The sequence below is a fragment of the Colias eurytheme genome, chromosome 20 (genome assembly GCF_061535395.1).
Source record: "Colias eurytheme isolate Ceu_HAF_F1 chromosome 20, ilColEury1 Martin Lab GWU primary, whole genome shotgun sequence".
NCBI lineage: Eukaryota > Metazoa > Arthropoda > Insecta > Lepidoptera > Pieridae > Colias > Colias eurytheme.
Window position 1 is genome coordinate 5,747,578 of NC_142999.1, and position 20,298 is coordinate 5,767,875.

Here is a 20,298-nt window from a genome sequence, read left to right on the forward strand (position 1 = left end):
GCATATTTAGCAAATTGTGTGTAAGTAGTGCATTTACGAACTGTTTATTATTACAAAAAGGTGTCTATAATATCGGGAAAATTTCAGACAGAGCAAAATCTTTAAAATAAATATATTGAGGACTAGTTGCGTCCCGCGATTTCATCTGCGGCGTAACTAACTTCCTGTGGATCAGAATAATAAATAGCCAAGTTACTCCTTATAATATCAGCTATCTGTTACTGAAATTCCCGTAAAAATCGGTAGAGCCGTTCCGGAGATTTGCCGGAATAAACAGACAAACACTCCAATTTACTGGTATCCTTAAAGGATAGGCATATATATGTTCATTGGTCAAGCTACCCTTCTCCATGAACTGGTTTATTTGTAAGTCCAAATAATATGGCCCTCCACTGTAATAGTTTTTATTATGACTGCGGTTTGCTATTGTTGTATAAAAAAAAATTAATTTATTTGCTAAATTTAGGATACCAATTACCACTGAATAACGACAGGTGCGGCTTCAACGTTTAGCTTTACAGGAAAAATTGATTTTTCCTTTCCATTTATGGGTCGAAAATTGAAGGGTTTTGTTTATGTCTGTGGTAAATATTTAACTGTTGTATTTATTTAATTCCAATGCGTTCTAATGGTGCTGTAGAGTTTGCGGTGTTAACTTTTTCTTAAGAAATATAAACATAACCGTAGGCATACTATAAATCGTATTAGTAAGAATATAACAAAAATAAACAATATATAAAATATAAACGTATGGTTTCCTACTTAAGCTTAAAATTCAGATCATATTCTTAATACATACCTACCTATTTCTAAAGAGTCCAAGCCAAAATATTGAGGTTTGTTTATTCCTTTTAGCGCACTATTTACGTAAACTACCGAATTCAAAATATTCCACGTAATAAATAAGTACGTAATGAGCGGATTTCTATAATTTAACGACGTAAAAAGTGCACGTTACAGCCTGTTTTAATAAACAATTACAATACTACGATTATTAATCCCCTGGATATATTTCAAAATTATCGACAGCATTTCTTAGTTACAGGTGATATTTTTCTTTTAATTTAACTTAGCATACCGCATCATGTTTTATTAAAAAATACCTTGTAACGCGCAATGTTCAACAGCTGAACGATTTTTACATTATCTTGAGCTAATCAAAATATTTCGCATTACGAACAATTAAAATACATGGGGCGGCTGATGCTAGGTGAAAACAACACCTAAAGCATTTGTTTTAATATTAAACACGAAATGTTGCGCTTCTGAAATACTTCTGTACTTTAAATATGTAATTTAAGTATGTACTTTAAAGTTTAAACGTAGGCACCTATGGTAGGCACTATGTTTTTGTTGTATAAATTACAACATGCATGTAAAGCCGTCTGTTTAATTTGTAACGTAAAATAATAACGTTTTCAAATCAATAATGATGGATACGTAGTATATTATTATTAGTCTGTGATAATGGTGGTGAAATATCCTCTTTATTTTATGCCTTAGCTTATTTACGATAAATAAACATAACAGTCTAAAATATATTATGTATAATAATAACAAGAGTCACAAATTAAAATTTTATGTTCGTATTTTCTAAATATGTGATAATTGTTAATAAATCGTACATAATATGAATTGAAATATAAATAAAATATAATTTATGTACGCCCGATCACGAATCGTCGACCTTACTCTTATCACATTATTATGCAATAATTAATTATAAAAGGTAATAAAAATGACACAATACATAAAAAATAACTAGTCAAGAATATTTCCAATGCAGTGAATATTTTTTGTGTGCATTGCAAGTAAATATATAAACAATATTTAAGCCTGACACGTATTAAAAGTGCAATTCAGTATTTCCTATAACGATGTAAGTAGGCCTTATTAGGTACGTTCTGTGACCCCACTTTATGCTGAGAGATTAAATGTCATTTGACGCTTCACGTACACAGATTATGGATTACAATTTCAAGTTCAATAAACTTCCAACCTATTTATTTTTTATTTTTTAACAAACGTTGATACTAATTGATACATGACAGGACGATCCGGGGCTTTTAGTAAACCGGTTTGTCCTATAACTATCCTCATAATCTTTAGTTAGAATAAACATGCTATATAAAATGGATTATACAAACCAAAGGGCTTCTAGGATCTGGTTTTGCTTCATGTCGCATATGTTTTAGATTAGATAATATAAAATCTACAGTGAATGTAGAGAGCTTAGCCCTTAGGTTTTATCTCTGTTACTGCCTACTGGTGACAGTCTTTATTTTTTTCATGGTTTAACTTTTAGACTACACCCGATCTTATAAAGAAAAGGCAGTTTTTCTACATAATATAATTGAAAAAAATTGAAATTTGATATTTGTGAATTTGATAAAGTAAGGTTTTATTAAACCATGGAAAGCAATTTCAGGGAAATCTTGTGTTGTTTATGTAGAGCATTCCAGAAGTTTCTCACGCAATTTAATACGTAATTACGCATTTTTAATTTAATTCAAGGCTTGACTGGTTTCTCGCGAATACCTTTCCTTTTGCCTCAATTGAATTTAAAAAGTTAAAATAAGCATTTCACTGTCGCAAAATAATGTAAATATTCCTTTATTTAAAAAAATATTTTTAAAAATATGTGAATGCAAAAATGGATACTAATTGTATTCAACTAAACAATACTGGCTAAGTCTGGAGAGGAAGGCGTCGATCTAACGAAATATTTAAGTTATCGATAACAGATGGTTAACTTTAATTTATATTCAAAGATTAAATCTTTATGTCTTACTTATACACTTCACTTATTGACAAAAAACTCCTAAGAAATGAATTCAAAAGACGAACATCCGATAGCGTGTCTATGACCACGCTCGCTTCTAATCGCCCGCTTAAACAACTATAATAAACCGTCTGTTATTAATGATAATGATAAACGTAATAAATTATAAATATTTATATTTATTATTACGCAAGATTAAAAAATCACAGAAAGGACGTGAAAAGCAATTGCACGCTTTGGTTTTACTTGATGGGTGGTATAGCGGATGGTTGCTCTGGCCCGGCCAGTTGCCCAGTTCCTTACCTCGGTTGCTGTCAGGCGATCGCTTTACCGATCCAGCGATTGAGTATTCCGACAACAATAAACTAAATTTATTCAACAACGGATTTTATGGGACAGTGTGTGTGAAAGACAAAACTTCAGTGGTCTGTGAATATAATTTATAAATAATAAATTTAAAAAACCGTTAATATAATACAAAAAATTAGCAATGATTTAAAAGCCGGTAACTACGTAACTCGCCGTGAATAAAACCCATTAATTAAAAATTAACGACACAAAAGTCAGCTTAACGATTTTGGCGCAAGCCAAACTTTAAATAATATCTAAAGTGTGTACGAAAATCGAAAAATAAATGACAATAGATAAAAACAAATATGTAATGTTTCATAGATACTAATTCCGCTCATAAAAACCATAGACCGACATCGTTCTATGGTCAACGGCCATGGACACCGGTATATGTTGCATAACATTTTGCAAAGTAGGTAGTAAATTAAATGCAAAACATTATAAATACTTATTTAAATCGTCATATTGCATCTTATGTTTTATTATACTTGCATATTTTATTCATCTAAACAACCGCGAGAAACTGACTAAATTTAAGTGCTTTTAGCATCTTTTAGCGTTATTTGAAGTTTGACAGAAACTTTTAAAAGTTGAATTTAAGGTTAAACATTAACCTTTAAAAATGAAAGACAATCAAGTATTCATATTAATAAAACTACAATTATTTTAATTAAAAACTTTTCATGATAACATTTTATAAGATTATTTACATTTATATCTTATGACTCCGTCGAGAAAATAACTTAAATCTCAGAAATTCATATGATTTTAACCACATGAAGATGTTAAATCTTGTTATTTCAACTGACGTAATTGAATATTTTTTGTAACGAATATAATATGAAGATAAACATTTTTACTCGTTGGCTCAGGCTTTAAAATATTTTTGGTTATAATAAAGTTAGACAGTTTATTATACAGTCTGGGTAAGTTATAATTTTAATATTTATGAACTCGACAAAACATTTACGTTATTGTCGCGTTACTCATAACAAATTAAAAAAAAACAAGCTCTATTTTGGTAGGTATCTGTTTTTATTTTTATGTTTTTTACCTTGTATCTTGTTTTGATACTTTTAACTCTGAAAACTCTGTTCAAGTTATAATACAGTGCCTACATGGTACAGGTTGGTTTTATAGCATTGATGAATTAAAAATATTCTTATTTTTGTCTGAATTATACAAACTCGCATTTAAATTCTCTAGCTAGATAGAGATGGGATAGGAGCATACTGATCATCCTAAAAAGTTTTTTCTCATCAAATACCTTCCATTCAAAATGAAATTTGACTTTTTCCCTATTTATTAATTTTATTAAATTATCTTACTGATTCTTATATTTGTGATATGTCATTCAGTATCTAGTTACAGAAATATTTTCAGATAATCCAATTTATATGTAAATATATATTACATATAATATAACTCTTGACACGATTATGCTATTTAAATAAATACATTTATTATTTACTTATCTCTGAACTAAAATAAAATAATAATTAATAAAGTCGCAAATTGCTATAAAACAAGCTAAGGCATGCAAATAATCAAGTCTTAAGATAAAGTGTGTTCAATTATCGAGTTAATTATTCCATGGAAATATAATTTTTCAAATTATATTTATTCTTATACAATAGACAGTGTAAAAACTGAATAGTTTTACAGATAAATGGTGTTGCTTACAAACTGTAGCGTTTGTGAAACATGGATATTAAATCAGTTGTAAAGAATACATGTTCGACACTAATTGGATGAATTTATAGCTTGTGTATCCCTTGAACTCGAACAGTGGCTTTCGATTAATCCTTTTAAATCTTGGAAATATTGTTTGTAAAACGTTATATATAACAAATATAGCTTAATTTAATTTATAAAGCATTTAGCTCTATCACAGAAAATATAATACACTCTATCTACTGTAATATATTTTTACGGTATAAATCAAATCAAGATTAACATAAAAACTATTAATATTAATAGATGCACTTGCACTTGCAATCTAATATAGACTGCAAAAGAGAGTCGAGCGAAGATTTACGACAAAAATCGTATTTCATTCTATCATGTTAAGATTCCAAAAAATAGTTCCTAATAAGAATGACGCTGTATTTGAACAAATACATTTTTTTTATGAATAAAATAGATCGCGTTTTTATGACGATAAAATTTAATTGCTCTGCTAATTCTTAAAAGGGTTATTATATAACTATATAAATAATACTTATATAAATAGTTTCTTAGTCTTCTTACTCTCGGCTATGTACTTATTACTAGTTACATCCAGTCATTTATTTCTGAAGGCAGATTACTTTAACACTATCATTACGCATACCATTCACTGTTGACATTAATTATGTTTAATTTATATAGAAATAATAAAGTAAACTTACATTAGGCTAATTACTTATTGATGTTTCCCATGAGACCGTTTTGTATCAATTCTATATACTGATTACGGGAATGTCAAGATAAGCAACTGACTTATTTATACAAATTGTATCCTTGTTTAAGGTCGTGATGAATCAATGAAATTATACACTTATCAAATACGTTAAATAAATTCAAAGGACTTTCATCTTTCTTTCTAAAGAACTAGATTGTACCGGAATTCTTTCGCTTAATATCCCACGGTTTTAAGGATGCGACCCATCAACAATCCAAATATTTTATAGGCCGATAAGCCAAAAAAGATACGCTAGACCCCACAGCGCCGTAAAACTATAAAACTCAAAATTCCTTAAATTACTTTTTATATAGCTTAATCTTTTCTTTTTTAGAACGCGCTAGTCTCAAGTTCAAAAAAACACATTGTTGAGTGGGATAGTCCATTATTTAATGTGGAATGTCACAATAAAATAATTATAATTATAAAACAAATACACTGCCATAATATATATATAGATATAACGACGCAACGGATTTTGAATAGTTTTTAAAATGTATTAGTCAAAGCGGATGAACCGGGGCATATTATTCAAGTCGTGGATGCATTTATTTCTATATCTAATATATTTATTATATTTTATCTATGGTAATACATGTTTGATAATAATCTACAAAGTGCACCCGCAAATCTGGCCGCAATAGATATTATATTAGGATCTCGCGATAAACGTAATTTTGAGCTCTTAAATTGATTAAAAGTGCATAAAATACACATTTATAACACTAAAGTGATCTAAATCTAGGCTCTTAATCTGCAGTTATAATTACACATTTGCATATTTGATTGGGATTCGATAATGAAAGATTTTCTAGTAGATAATATTATGTGTGATAAATTCTCATATTAATTATCGTTAGCCGATGATGCTCTTGAAGCAAGAATATATATGTTTTTTATCTATCTTGTCAAAGTTTTCAAATAAATTAAAAAATACTAAGTTGAAATTATTATGTTATACATATATCAATAGCGTTTGAAAGCGTTTTTAATATGTATATTAATTTTATTAATCTAAAAGAGTTTTATACATAATGTTAATATTATTTATAACTTTAACTAAGTGTATGAACTTTTGAAGTAGGTAAGTGTACATATTATGCCGTTGCTTCATTTGAGTGCTATTATTTTTTAAATCTTAAAAATATTCTGTTATAATATTATATTATAATAAAAAAAACTTTAGTTATAAGGCTACTTACATAAGGTATATATAAGCCTTTTAACTATAAAGATATTATTATCTCAGAACTCTAATTTCACAGGCTTCCTTAAAAGTATCAGGTAACATATTTTATAACATGCTGATCTTATCGACACATAATATACAATCCGCAATCGTAGACAATTTTATATTCGCGATAATTCGGTGTTTTATTGAAAATTTTGAGATAAATAAGCGATGGATTTTGAAGTACATTATTTTTTATTATTTTTAATATAATTTACAAAAAATACGTTCCCAATTCGTGATATAATAATATATGATAGGATGATGACTATCAGAATATAAAGCGGTGCTTTAAAAAATCGTTAATTATCCAAATTAAATCAATTGTCCAGAATCAGCTTCAACAGGTTTTTAAATATTTAACCGGTTCTAATTATTAATTATAAATTATGGTACCTTCGCATTCCAAATTTGTTACTGGGCATTATTTTTTGCTACAATATGACTCGCGTGTCAACAAGTTTAGGCATTTTGTGATAGGCAGTGATATCTGCAACACAATGGTCGTACTTTCTATAGTTTCTTGTAGATCTTGGAAGACCTTTAAAAAATGATGTTAAAAAGCATTGAAAAACATACTTAGAAATTTACTCTACGACGCATTTCTAAAGCAATAATATCAATATTCATTAGAGATTTTATGGACGTCCAAATAAAGATTTAAATGGAGATAAGAATAATAAAAACAACTATAGAAATACATTCTCATTCTGCTTTATAAAAAACAATTACTATAAAACGGATGCCATTATATTGACACTTAGGTATTTTATAGTCTTTTGTGTTTTCTTATTACCACATGGAAACCAAAACAAATGAAAGTACTTAGTATTAAATATTAAATACAACAGTTAAACAATAACATGTAATTTATGTAGTATTAACAGTAAATACCATAGTATAAGTTTTACTACGGTGACTACGTAAGTACTGAATTGCAAAAATAGAGTCATTTTTTGTTAATTTTTCCGCTCTCCACCTGAGGAAAACTCTTTCCAAAATAAAAAACCAGACTTAATAACATTGATTTAAACACGTTTTGAATTTGGATAAATATTAAAAATAAGTCTTTACAACAATCTGTTATTCCTTACAACAAACATAAAGCTGTTTTACTAAAAGTACAAGTGAACACGTAACAACAAACATGTATTAAACAAAAATGTATCGTAATAGCCCTTTAAGTGAAAAAAAGTTAATTCAATGCATTATGAAAGTATTAGTGCAGAACCAAAGGGTCCATTTATAATGAGCACTGTTTGTAAATGTTTTGATAGTGACCTCTGCAGAATTTCCTTTTGTACTACGATCACAAAAATTCACTTCTTATTATTTCTTTTAATTACTACTTATAAAAAGCTCCTTCTATGTTTAGTGTTACAATTCTTTTGTTTTCCAAATAGAGTTTATAATTAAAGATTTAATGAGGTACCAGAATATAATTATCTCAATTTTCAAACCTTAGAAAAAGACCTGTGTAATATATTTGAAAGTAGAGCGATTTACATTTTTTATAAAATTAATTTCTTTTGATGTAATTTTTAGGGAAATATCGGATACAATAAATATATTATCATTTCAAGTTTATTTTACTTTCCATTACTATATACGGTGTAGCTGTTCGAAATTCACGTCAATCAGTTCCTTCGTTGCAACATGAAGCTAGGACAAACAAAAAAAAACAACCGGGCAAGAGCGAGTCGGACTCGCCGCAAAGGTTCGTTCCTTGCTTTGTTTTTAATCAGTGTTCTATACCTAATAATTTTACTCTATTTTTTGTTGCAAACACAATGAAAATGTATGCAGTTGTTGAACTTAATAGTTTTGATATTATTGCGAATAATCATATAATACATAATATGTAGACCACTAGGCAATAATATCTACTTTTATGCATCATGACAAATTTAATCATTTTGAAAAGAAAAAAAGTGAAAAGTATACCTTCGGATACTTCTCCTTTTGATCCTCTGCGTATCAAAATATTCATTTCTTACGGCATACACGGCCTGTATATTATTATTTACATTACCAAAGAGTTCAATTTTGTATAACTTCAGAGCAGACTCAAGTATAGTGTGATTTCAACCTTCATGCGTTCCCAAGATAAAAGCGACGCAGGACAAGGCGACCCTATAAGGGTTTACTTTTAACGGAACCCTTAACAAACTTACGCACTAATATTATAGTGCATAATTAATTAATTGTTTGTAATTAACCTACAAATATGAACAGCACTATAGCAAGGATGGAAATATTACATATAATAGTACTTATCGCTGTTTAATAGAACGGCTCTCGTTAAGGGCCTGTTCAGTGCGACGCGGATGACCTACGCGGACGTCCGCGACGGACGGTCAAATGTATGAAACCTTACAGCGCGTTCAGAGCGACGCGGAGCTGTCCGCGTCGCGGAGAGCTATCCGCGCGCGGTCGAAATCGCTCCGCGCCGCTCCTCCGCGCCGCGGATGTCCGCGGGCGGACGGTGCCTGGTTCTAATGTATTTGTTCAGTGCTCGGCGGACAACAGTCACGCGGAGCGGATGTAAAGTACTGTCGTTGTCATGGCGGCTGCGTCAAATGTGCAAACCGAGAGGGTTACAGTCGATCCCGATCCGCATCGCACTGAACGACAAAATCATCCGCGACGGACGCAAAACCTAGTCCGCGTGCGGACGGTCCGCGTCGCACTGAATCGGGCCTAATAAATAATGTGCATATAAATTACTTTATTACCTACTTGTAACGATTGACCTTTAGCAATGTATAGCTGAACTAATATTTTACTAGATGTTAGCTACCTAGACTTAAATTTTAAGCTAGCTCACTTTCTACCATATGTTTTATTTACGCTACACCGTGTCACGACCGGACCGTGACCCTTCCGGGGCGATAATACATTATTATACACTTATTGTATGATGATAGTTTTGGCAATATACTTATTTCATGTACAGAATTGAACTCTCTATAAATTTATTATCAGAATAGATGTATGAAATTTGATTGTTATCTGGATATTGTTTAATTTGTTTCCTAGCTCGGGCCCGGTCCTGCCCAGCCCCGGCACGGTGTAGATTCATGATATGTATAAACAGCATGACATGCGTAAGGCGCGGGACATATACAAGCGGCGCGGCGCGCATCGGGCGCACTGCGGGCGCGCATCGGGCGCGCTGCCGGCGTGCATCGGGTGCGCTATTGGCATTTTGTATGAAATAATTTTGGAAAGGCGGCGCAACCGTGGCACAACCGTGGCGTGCCGTCTCGACGCCTGTCCAAAATTCTTTCATACAAAATGTATAAGAAGGACGTGGTGCAAAACAGATTCAAGAGGTGCGCTTATGGCACGCCCGCGCCCGCGCCGCTTGTGTTTGACCCGCGCCTTACGTGGTGACATGTCAAAAGATAATTTTCTTTCCCAGACGAAAAGCCATATTACACATAGATAGTGAATTAAGTCAATTAACGTTGAGGTCAAAGTGTGAGAGTCATAAAAGAAGAATGTTTATTGTATAAGGATAAAGATGTTATTGATATTAACGCATAATTTATAAAATTCTCACAATAAGAGCTGTTATATGATACAATCTAAGACGACCTTTTTATAAAATATAGCTAAATATTGTCTACAGATATAATATCTTCAAAACAATAAATAAAATAAGTAAAACATTTTCTCAATTCACTACTGCGCTTCGCAATCTTCGTGATAAACATAGTTGTTTAATCATTTATTAAAATAATACATAATTGCTTGAGATAGGTCAGATATTAAAATTAATATCATAAATACGCAAAATTCTTGCTTTACATCTAGTTTTTGATTATAACAGCGCTTGTAATTTAAAATCTTTAGGTAATATTAATATTGTGCACATAACGACAATATGATGTTGTGAGCTTTTTTTGGTATCAAGTAAAGATTCAAAACCATACTGATAATGGATTATCATTTCTAAAGTATTGAAAAATTAAAAGTGTAAATAACTATTCTTGCATTTTTTTATAAAAGGTTTAAATTTCGAAGAAATTCTCGGACCTTATAATAAATACGGTATGAGGTATTACAAGAAGTAGTTTGCAGAATAAAGTAAAAGACATATACATTATACAGTCATACAGACATAGTATATTTATCAGAAACACCTTCATCTTAAATAGTTCAGCTATTGTATTAAGCCGTAAAAGCATTGCTGAGCTACAATTATCCCATATTATATCCTAAATGGTTCAGCATTTATGGCGTAATTGACGTAAACAAAAACATGTTCACGCATTTATTATGGTGACAATGGTATTTTTTGTACATATTATAAAAAAATACCGGCTGAATTGAGAACCTCCTCCTTTTTTTGAAGTCGGTTAGTGAAATATTCGAAGTAGGCAACAGACGTCACGAAAAAGCTTCGTTCCAAAAACATAAATAAGACCGTTACAAAGTGTCCAACGTTCTCGAACCGTTCAAAATCATACATATTATTGTAATGTTAATCTAGTCAGAGATTTTCTTTATATGGTATATGCATGCACGTTTACTCCAATTTATTTAACAACCACATTTTGATTATTATTTATTTACTTCAGGCAACAATGTAGTTACAATTAAATAGATCTTGTTATATGCCTATGCCTAAGAATAGTTCTGTGACTATTTAATCTCTTAATAAGAGGAAACAAGCAACAAAAACGATAATTGAAATTAACCATTTTCTTTATATTTATAAGGCTAATGACCTAAAAACGACAATAAAATAAAAATTGACAGCGTTAATTGCGAGGAACATTTGAAAAGCAATTTTAATTACCACGCAAATACTGACAAGCACTATGAAAAAACTTTAATAAGGTCGAATCTGTCGTCATTTCTTGTATCGCAAATAATAATGCAAAGCCTACACCTTTAACATTCAATACTAAAAATAACGCGGCATACTTCATTCATAAACAGGTTACTGAATCTAGAAAGGCGTCAAAAATATTTTAATGTGCGTCATAGTCAATATCGTGTGATGTTTTTGTATTAAGTTTCCTACGGCAAGGACGACTGCAGAGCTTTTAAGGATTTTCGCACGTGTCTCTCGAAGCGAATACATTTTACATTTAAATTATAGAGCACATTTACAATATTATTCTGATTTTATCAGAAAGCTACTAACTGGTAAAAATTTTTATTTAAAATGTAGGTACGTATTATATAAAACATCATACAAATACTTTTGTTTCGGATTGAAGATCATGGAAAAATGACCATCGGTCCCGACTTAGATGATATAATTATTCCTCTTTTATTCCTACATCCCGCGTTTCAACATTTCTCATGGATTTTTCCTTAAAAAATGCATAACATTTAATCAGTTGCCCCTTCCGTGGAAACATCTTACGATACGTAGTAGTGCGTATCAATTGATTTATAATATCTACAATCCTCTTTATTTTCATACAATAATATTGATCCGTTTTACGATATTTTAAGCTATTGCATAGCATCTATCGCGGGCCTTGAGCGCGGAGACCGAATCGAGAAATTCCGTAACGAAAAACCTCACGCTCCCCACTCCGACGGACACGGAGGTGTGGCTTGAAGGCATGCCGCATGCTATGCAATAGCTACCGCGGCAGTCCCCGAGTGCCACACGTCTTTCTTTTTATTTGTGCTCCTTAATATTCAACTTATAAAATATACAACGGAAAATTGATATTGTATATCTACTCTTATCAATTTGACATTTGAAAGATTCCGGTATATTCGCAAAGTATTTTTATTTACTTTTAATAATAATATCTATCCTATAATATTATTCGATAAATCTTGCATCAATAATCGAGGCAGCGCATGCCCGTGAGACCCGTTTAAAATAATTCATTATTAATTTAAATACTTAAATAGATTTATTTATGATACAACTAACTATGTGTTATAAGTTCTTCTTTTTTTTAATTTAAAAAATCATATAGTACAAAATGTAGTAAAAAGCATTCAAGAAGTAATAACTATTAAAAGTTACGTCTGTGATTACAAATGTTAACAAGAATATGTGAAATACACATTATTTTCTTGTAAACATTCTTGTAAACTCGACATTACAAATTGTAATTTTACGGAAAGGAAAAGAATCTATTCCGGCCACCGGTTTATTTTTTTTTGTACAGGAACTTCAATTGAGAAAATAAACGATCTATAGTTTAATCTAAACTAATATTATAAATTATAATCTAGTTTGGTTGAACGCGCTAATCTCAGGAACCAGGGGCCTTAGACAAAGTAACAATTACAAAACGATAACGAAGTTAGAAATCGCAAAAATGTATGGGATTGACATTAGATAGACCACGTGATCTAACGCGGCGTATGTCAATCCCATACATTTTTGCGATTTCTAACTTCGTTATCGTTTTGTAATTGTTACTTTGTCTACTGGGCCTGGTCACATTTGAAAAATTCTTTCGGTGTTAAATAGCCCATTTATCAAGGAAGGCTATAGGCTATAATTTATATCTACACCCTCAGACCAATAAGAGCCGATCAATGCGGCTGAAATCGCGGGGCACAGCTAGTGATGAAATATAAATAAAATTTAAACCGGTTCCATCTATGTAAGCTTGTATAAGCTATAATTGAGAAGTAATTTACAGGTTTCTGTGTGTTCTAATTTCTTTAATATATATTATATTATAAAACTAAAACATGTTAAGCAATATATAAGGCTAGATGTTAGTTCTTGACTGATTGAAATTAGACAGGTTTTTTAACCGGTTTAGGCTTAAAAATTTTAATTCTAATTTAACTAGCCTTGTGCATTTTTATGTCACGAAACACAGTTTAAGTAATTGCGAATTAGTTTTAAAACTATAAATTTCTTGAGGCAAATTGGAAACGAATCGCTCGATAAGACTTCTATTTATACAATCTAAAGTAATTGAAATAAATCCTAATTTTAAATTTTAATAGAGCCATAGTTCTCAACGGTGTTTCTCAAGAATCTCATATCTATCTTTCTATTTTGTATATGGACTCAATTCAGTTATTATCAGAGGAACTTACGGAATTATTCCTAAAATTTTCACTAAAAACACTAAATTGTTAATTCTGTTTAATGAAAAGTAAAAACATTTGAATGCACATTATGTAACATGTAAGAATATGATATAAAGCGTTAGTGTTCATTGAAGCAGATGATTGAAGCTACACTTTTGTCTCACGCGTAAGGTTATTGCTCTTAAGAGTCATTATACAGTACAGTCGTTTTCTTGATTTTGATAATAATGCTTAATTGTACACATAAGAACACATTGGTAGCTAAAATTAAGATAAAATAAGCAGTAAATGCCGAATTTAAACGGGATTTTGAGTGATGGGACATACATTTCTAATACGAATTCATATTAAAATTATTATTCGTACTCTTTTATTAAATTTACATTATACTGATACAGAAGATAATAACTTCATAGCGTGTCTCTAGTAAAATTATGGATATTATAATATTTATTTAGATAATAAAAATCCTTCTACTGCTAATCACATTAAGTTATAAATGAGGCCTACGACTTACATCATAAATTATGTTGTCATACTAAAATAAAAATCAAAACTAACTAACTAGAGCCTCTGTAATTTTCCATATTTGTCTCCTTATAATAATTTCCCTTGATATAATTGCAAATTGCTACAGAAAGTAAAAAACTTAAATAGAAAGCCGGTTCTAGTATTGCAATTACACAGAATGTGCATTTTTTATTTATTTTATAAATTACTTTAATGACTCTTCCACCTCGCGTTTTTATCTAGTCTTTTTATCAGCCTATCCTACTACAATACATATTATAGTATTTGTAATATAGTGACGCCCTTAAAACAAGTTTTAATAAAATATAAAAAAGTGTTCAATGAACAAATAACTGACTAATTGATGTCTATATAAGTACAATGTACATAAGTATTAGGTAGTTACTATGTTTATTGAGAGAGATAATACATACTGTTTAGTATATAGTTAAATTTCAATCTTACACCGTTATATTATTAGCGAGTCATCTATAAGTACTAATATTATAAAGCTGAAGAGTTTGTTTGTTTGAACGCGCTTATCTCAGGAACTACAGATAGATGGTCCGCTTTGAAAAATTATTTCGGTGTTAGATAGCCCATTCATTGAGGCAGGGCAGGAGGCAGGCTATAAACTATATATCATCCCGCTAAGACTAACAGGAGCGGAGTAATACGGGTAAAACCTTGGGGCACAGCTAGTTTTAGATACTCCTGGTTTGGTCCAAAATCCAATGTGCTTTTTTCAATGTTATAATTGTTTAAGTAACTTTTAGACGAAATATCCAAATGATAAACGTTAAAACAGCTTATAAACGTCGTAGTGATGATTCAGCAGTTTATGTAAAGTTAATTCTTAAACTTCTATCTTTATTAATAAAAGACGATATTTCACTTATTATTTACAAATAAATCACATTTTGGCCTTGATTTGACATTATTATATTTACTCCTATAAAATGGTCAAGAGAAGGGTTAAAAGGTTCAATTCGTTACATTGTATTTTATTACTATTATTTATCAATGTTGTCTACTATGAGACCATGTCTATGTCAAGTTTACGTAAATATTATCACTATACGCTACATAGTTGTGAATTGTTAAAATTCCTCTAAACTCTAAAGGTATATAGATATATTGTGACATATTATGACCTTAGAATCGTATGTTTTTAAACAATTTTACTATTTTAATTCATTTAATTTTATGTTAAAGGGTGTATCAAAGTATTTTATTTACTTAGACGTAAGAAACCTCATATTTTGGGATGAATATTTCAGAATATAGTATAAGTGCAGGCTTTCCGCATAAGGATTAGTCCGCGTTGTTAAAGAAAAACTCGATTAGTATCGAATGTCATCTTTATCAAATCCATACTCTGTCTGTCTGTCTTACTCAATCACGCCTAAACTACTGAACCAATTTGCATGAAATTTGGTATGGAGATATTTTGATACCCGAGAAAGGACATAGGCTATCTTTTTTTGCGAAATATGTACCACGGGCGAAGCCGGGGCGGACCTCTAGTACCATATCAGCAAAAGACAGACAGATAGACCGACAGACAGACAGAGCTACTTTTGCATTTATAATAAAGTTAGGATAAGTTATGAGTTAATCTTAATAGGTAATATATTTATTCACAATACGAGTTTATATTATTTTGATTTAATCAATTTAATAACCATACAAATATTAATTTTCCTTATTTTGTAATAGTCTGGGCAAAGGAAAATAAATTTTGGTATAAAATAGCAATTAAAAACTTGTCATTCTGTGTCTCCATATCACAGTCTAGGATCTAGATTAAAGATAACAACAACAACAACAACAACAAAAAAAGATAGTCAAATACACATATTAAATCTTTATATTATAGCATATCGACATTATAGCATATCATATCACATAACTAATAATATAGATTTATAATCTATAATATTTTTATTTATTTATTATTATTACAAGCGTGGTATTAATTTAATAAAATGATGTCTGATCCGAAGCATTTAGGTACCAAATGTATTATGCCGTTAATTTTTTAAGATATTGCAATTCGCTGCATATTTTATTTTGTATATGCCATAAAGGTATATTATTTGTCTAAACCTATAAATCTATGAATAATGTACTTAATTAATAATATGAAATTATTTCCTCAGTCTTGTACATCGTCGCCGTTTTAAAAAGATTAAAATCACCAGTCATTTGATACAGTGTTAACAAGACTAATATAATCGTGTAAGCGTGGCACAGTAACATAAAGGTTTAAAGGTTACATCATTGCATGTTATGTTTTTATATTCCTAGTTTTAATTAAAGGTCTAAGAAATTCTTGGAATGTTTCGAAAACACAGCGGTGTAAATAATTTTTGTCACGTTATGCGTCTTGACGTTTTAATTGTGAAAGTAATTGGTTGAGTTTGTGACCAGTTTTTGTCGATAAATTGAAATAAGGACATGTCGTGTGATGAATAGAGTAATTTTATTTTGTATCAAAACAAATGTAAGTAGGAAGAGAAAGATAGGTTTGTAGGATTTGATAATACGAGTTCAAAAGTTCTGCCATAACGTATGTAGATTCTGATTTTAGTTTACATCGGCTTAAAATTTAGATTATTGATTATAATTATTTGCAAATATTGTCCTAATGTACCTATATAACATAGAATTGTATTATTTTACAAACAAGTGTGTTCCATACTTTCCAAAAGGGTATAAAATTATTTGAAAACATACCGCCAGTAATTATCAGCAATTGGTGTCAAGTGTAGTTCGTTTAACTTGATTGTTGTTTATTTGCAATATCTATTATCCCTAATTAGTATTCTTTAATTTATTAGTTGATTATGTTTACAAATTGGCTCATATCTTAATTTTACAGTTAAAGTAAATATAGATAGCGATGTTAATTGAATAACGTATATATGTTTTTTCTTGATAACGTCGTAACTACAGAGTACTCTGTGGGAATTATTGTACAACAATAATATGATAATGGAAGGTCCGAAGACGAGACGCCCATCTAAAGATCAACTTTTTCTATATTTCCATAGCACATAGAAATTTTATGTGAATCATATATTATATCTAAATATGCATAACATATGATTCACATAAAATTTAATTATTCACAGGACTAATCCTGTGATATGTGACGGGCTGATTTTTCAATCCTTGGATAAAACGTGGATAAAACTTATTCGTCGAATAATGTATAAAACTACCTACCATTTTAAAAACGTATTCTAATTGCCCGTATTTGACAGTACGTGACATTTTAATATTATCGTGTAAAACTTTATTGGACGGATAAGTTTTATTCAAGCATTGAATAATCGGCCCTTACAGTTTTAGAATCAGAACATTTTAGTTGATATAAAAGTCAACAACACGTACAATCAATACATAAAAGTCTAATCGACAATCGCAGACGAAATACGTAGGTATACATTTTTCGCTTGAAGGTAAAGCTAAAGGAAAGCGCTTTCTTATGTATGAATTATTAAAAAGCTCCGGTTCAAGTTTAATCGATTAAAAAGGTTTAAATTATTCGAGCAACTAATTGAAGTTCCATAGTAACATAATTGCTGTTAAAGACGATGAGGCGTTCAATGTTCATGTATGGTTTATCCTTTAGTGGTTAGGGCTATTTATGGCTTTGTGGTATTTCAGGCTTCAAGCGCCTCCGTGCTTGGTAGAGCACCTAAAATGTCCTTGCTTTTCTTACACAGACTTAATACTTACTTAGGCCTTTCCAAAGTTTATAAAACCTTTAGTAGACTTTGGAAAGAGAATTATTAATGTAATGCAAGTTGTGTTTAAATAGCATTTATCAGAAATATTCAAGATAGTTCCGAATGCGAATATTATTACAATTATGATTCAAATATATGATATAAATTGAAGAATTTTCTTAGTATTCCAACTTATTCCAGATGCGTGAGACCGATGTTTATCACAGCATAGTATTGAATTTCTTCTTCTATTTTTTAATAAGTTTTTTCATATTTTGATATTCGCCATTAGATAAAAGACTAATATTTAAATTAATTTTGACATTTAAATCATTTTTTGCAATAAGATCACAAAAGACATTAACTAAATCTACTGAGAAAATGGGTGGGTTTATGTTAATTTCTAGATTTCACGAAATGTTTTCTAAGATGACATTTTATTTGATCTAGAAATCAAATTCTACCAATCTATAAATTTTAAATTAAAAATCTATAATTTAAATAAAATTATTCAATGGAAGAGTGCGGATCGGATAGATAACAGTCAATGGGTTTCAAATGTAAATGAAATAAAGATAAGAAATATTTGGAATGACTTGTTTATACGGCTATAATAATAAATAAAATAAATGAGCTTAATTGATATGAGATTTTAAGATTTGGATTGATAAAAATTTGATAAGACATTGGTGGGATAGAAACGCCTTGTGTATAGGTACAGATATGCATTCTGATATCCCTGTTTTAAGGCATTCATGCAATTACAACAAATATATTGTACCTACATACCTACATTTGATTATATCTACTTACAAAATACATACAAATTATAAAGCTGTCTTTACTACTAAATGAAGTAGAGCTATTTAATACACACTTTTATTACAATAAAACAATTAATATAAATTGTTAAGACCTGCAGCCAATTATTAATGTAAAGATTTTTCACATAAAGGATAAATATAAGTTAGGGACTTTTTGAATTAACGTTTTTGATATAACAGTTATTCATTGAATATATGACAATGCAAAATATTGCTTTAATATCATTTATATCATTATAACTGTAAGTCTACGGACTAGGAACAAATTTGTGTTTTACTTCAAGTTAAAGCTTACAAAGTGCAAGTAAGTTATTAGGTATATTATCTGTGCTATAATTTAATAAAATATTTAACAATTAACTCTATGTACATATTGTTAAATATCTACGGAACCCTCCGTATTCATTCGACTCTCACTTGACGGTATTATTTTTCATATTATGCACCGATTGCATCGTTCACCTAATTAAAACATAAATTACTGCAATTGACAAACCGATGAAATCAATCGCTGTCCAAACTAGATAATATATAATACATAATATATAAATCTGATATCTGGTTAAAACCAGAATTTTCATAGACTCACACTTATCTTGTTCCAACTCGCTATCCTATTTCACAATTATTTAACGTATACATAAGATGTAAGATCGAATTTTTCCACAGACTAAAAAAAAGAGTTTTCAATATGACCGTACTTTGTTTGGCTTTGTTACCTCAGGGCTCAGACTTTTCGTCTAGGTGGACCTTTATATTACTCTGTATGTAAAAAAATGTATGTACCTGCAAATAAGATCTGTATACACCTCGTGTTTTTGTTTTTTGAGTCAAATAAACTTTATTTTTATAGTATTTTTTTTACTTGTAAGCTGGTGACACCCGTTTGTATCTATTTAAATATTTTGATCTTATTCATTTGAAAGCGGTTTTATTATAATATCTACATATTATTTCTGAAGACAGTAGATAAAAGAGCCAAATTTATGATAAACTCGGAATTTCCTGACCATAATAATAAGTATATTTTTTTTATTCAATAATCAATATTTTGAATAGATAATAATAATAATAAATAAATGTGCCCGCATATCTTGAGCTAGCCGTGTGTAAATCTTTTTTATTCTAGGTCAGGTATTTTATTATAATTATCTTAACCGTGTTCTATTTCCAACTATTTTATAAAATTTTCTCTCCTTAGGAAGTTTTTATAAAATGTAAGTATTTAATATCTTTTTACCTACGTGCATTTAGATTTTATTACAGACTTAAAATTGTTCACTTCCAAACAATTTAAAATCTATTCAATTTTCAGGTAGGTATGTAAGAGGTAGGTTTTTTGATGACGAATATCCTATTCAATCTTGAAAATACTCAAACAA

General features: G+C 30.0%; 1 protein-coding gene across 6 annotated transcripts in view; it reads left to right on the forward strand.

Annotated features, from left to right (window-relative positions):
- Positions 1–3,066: 3,066 nt before the first annotated feature.
- Positions 3,067–20,298, forward strand: part of LOC149899687 (facilitated trehalose transporter Tret1-like) — a 44,477-nt gene continuing 27,245 nt past the window's right edge. Inside the window, exon 1 of one of the 6 annotated variants that reach the window (XM_090113560.1) lies at positions 3,067–3,207. The gene's annotated coding sequence lies outside the window, so the exon portion shown is untranslated. Of the gene's footprint in view, positions 3,212–20,298 lie in introns of all 6 variants that reach the window. The other 5 variants (XM_090113565.1, XM_090113561.1, XM_090113562.1 and 2 more) reach the window with 5 other exon arrangements.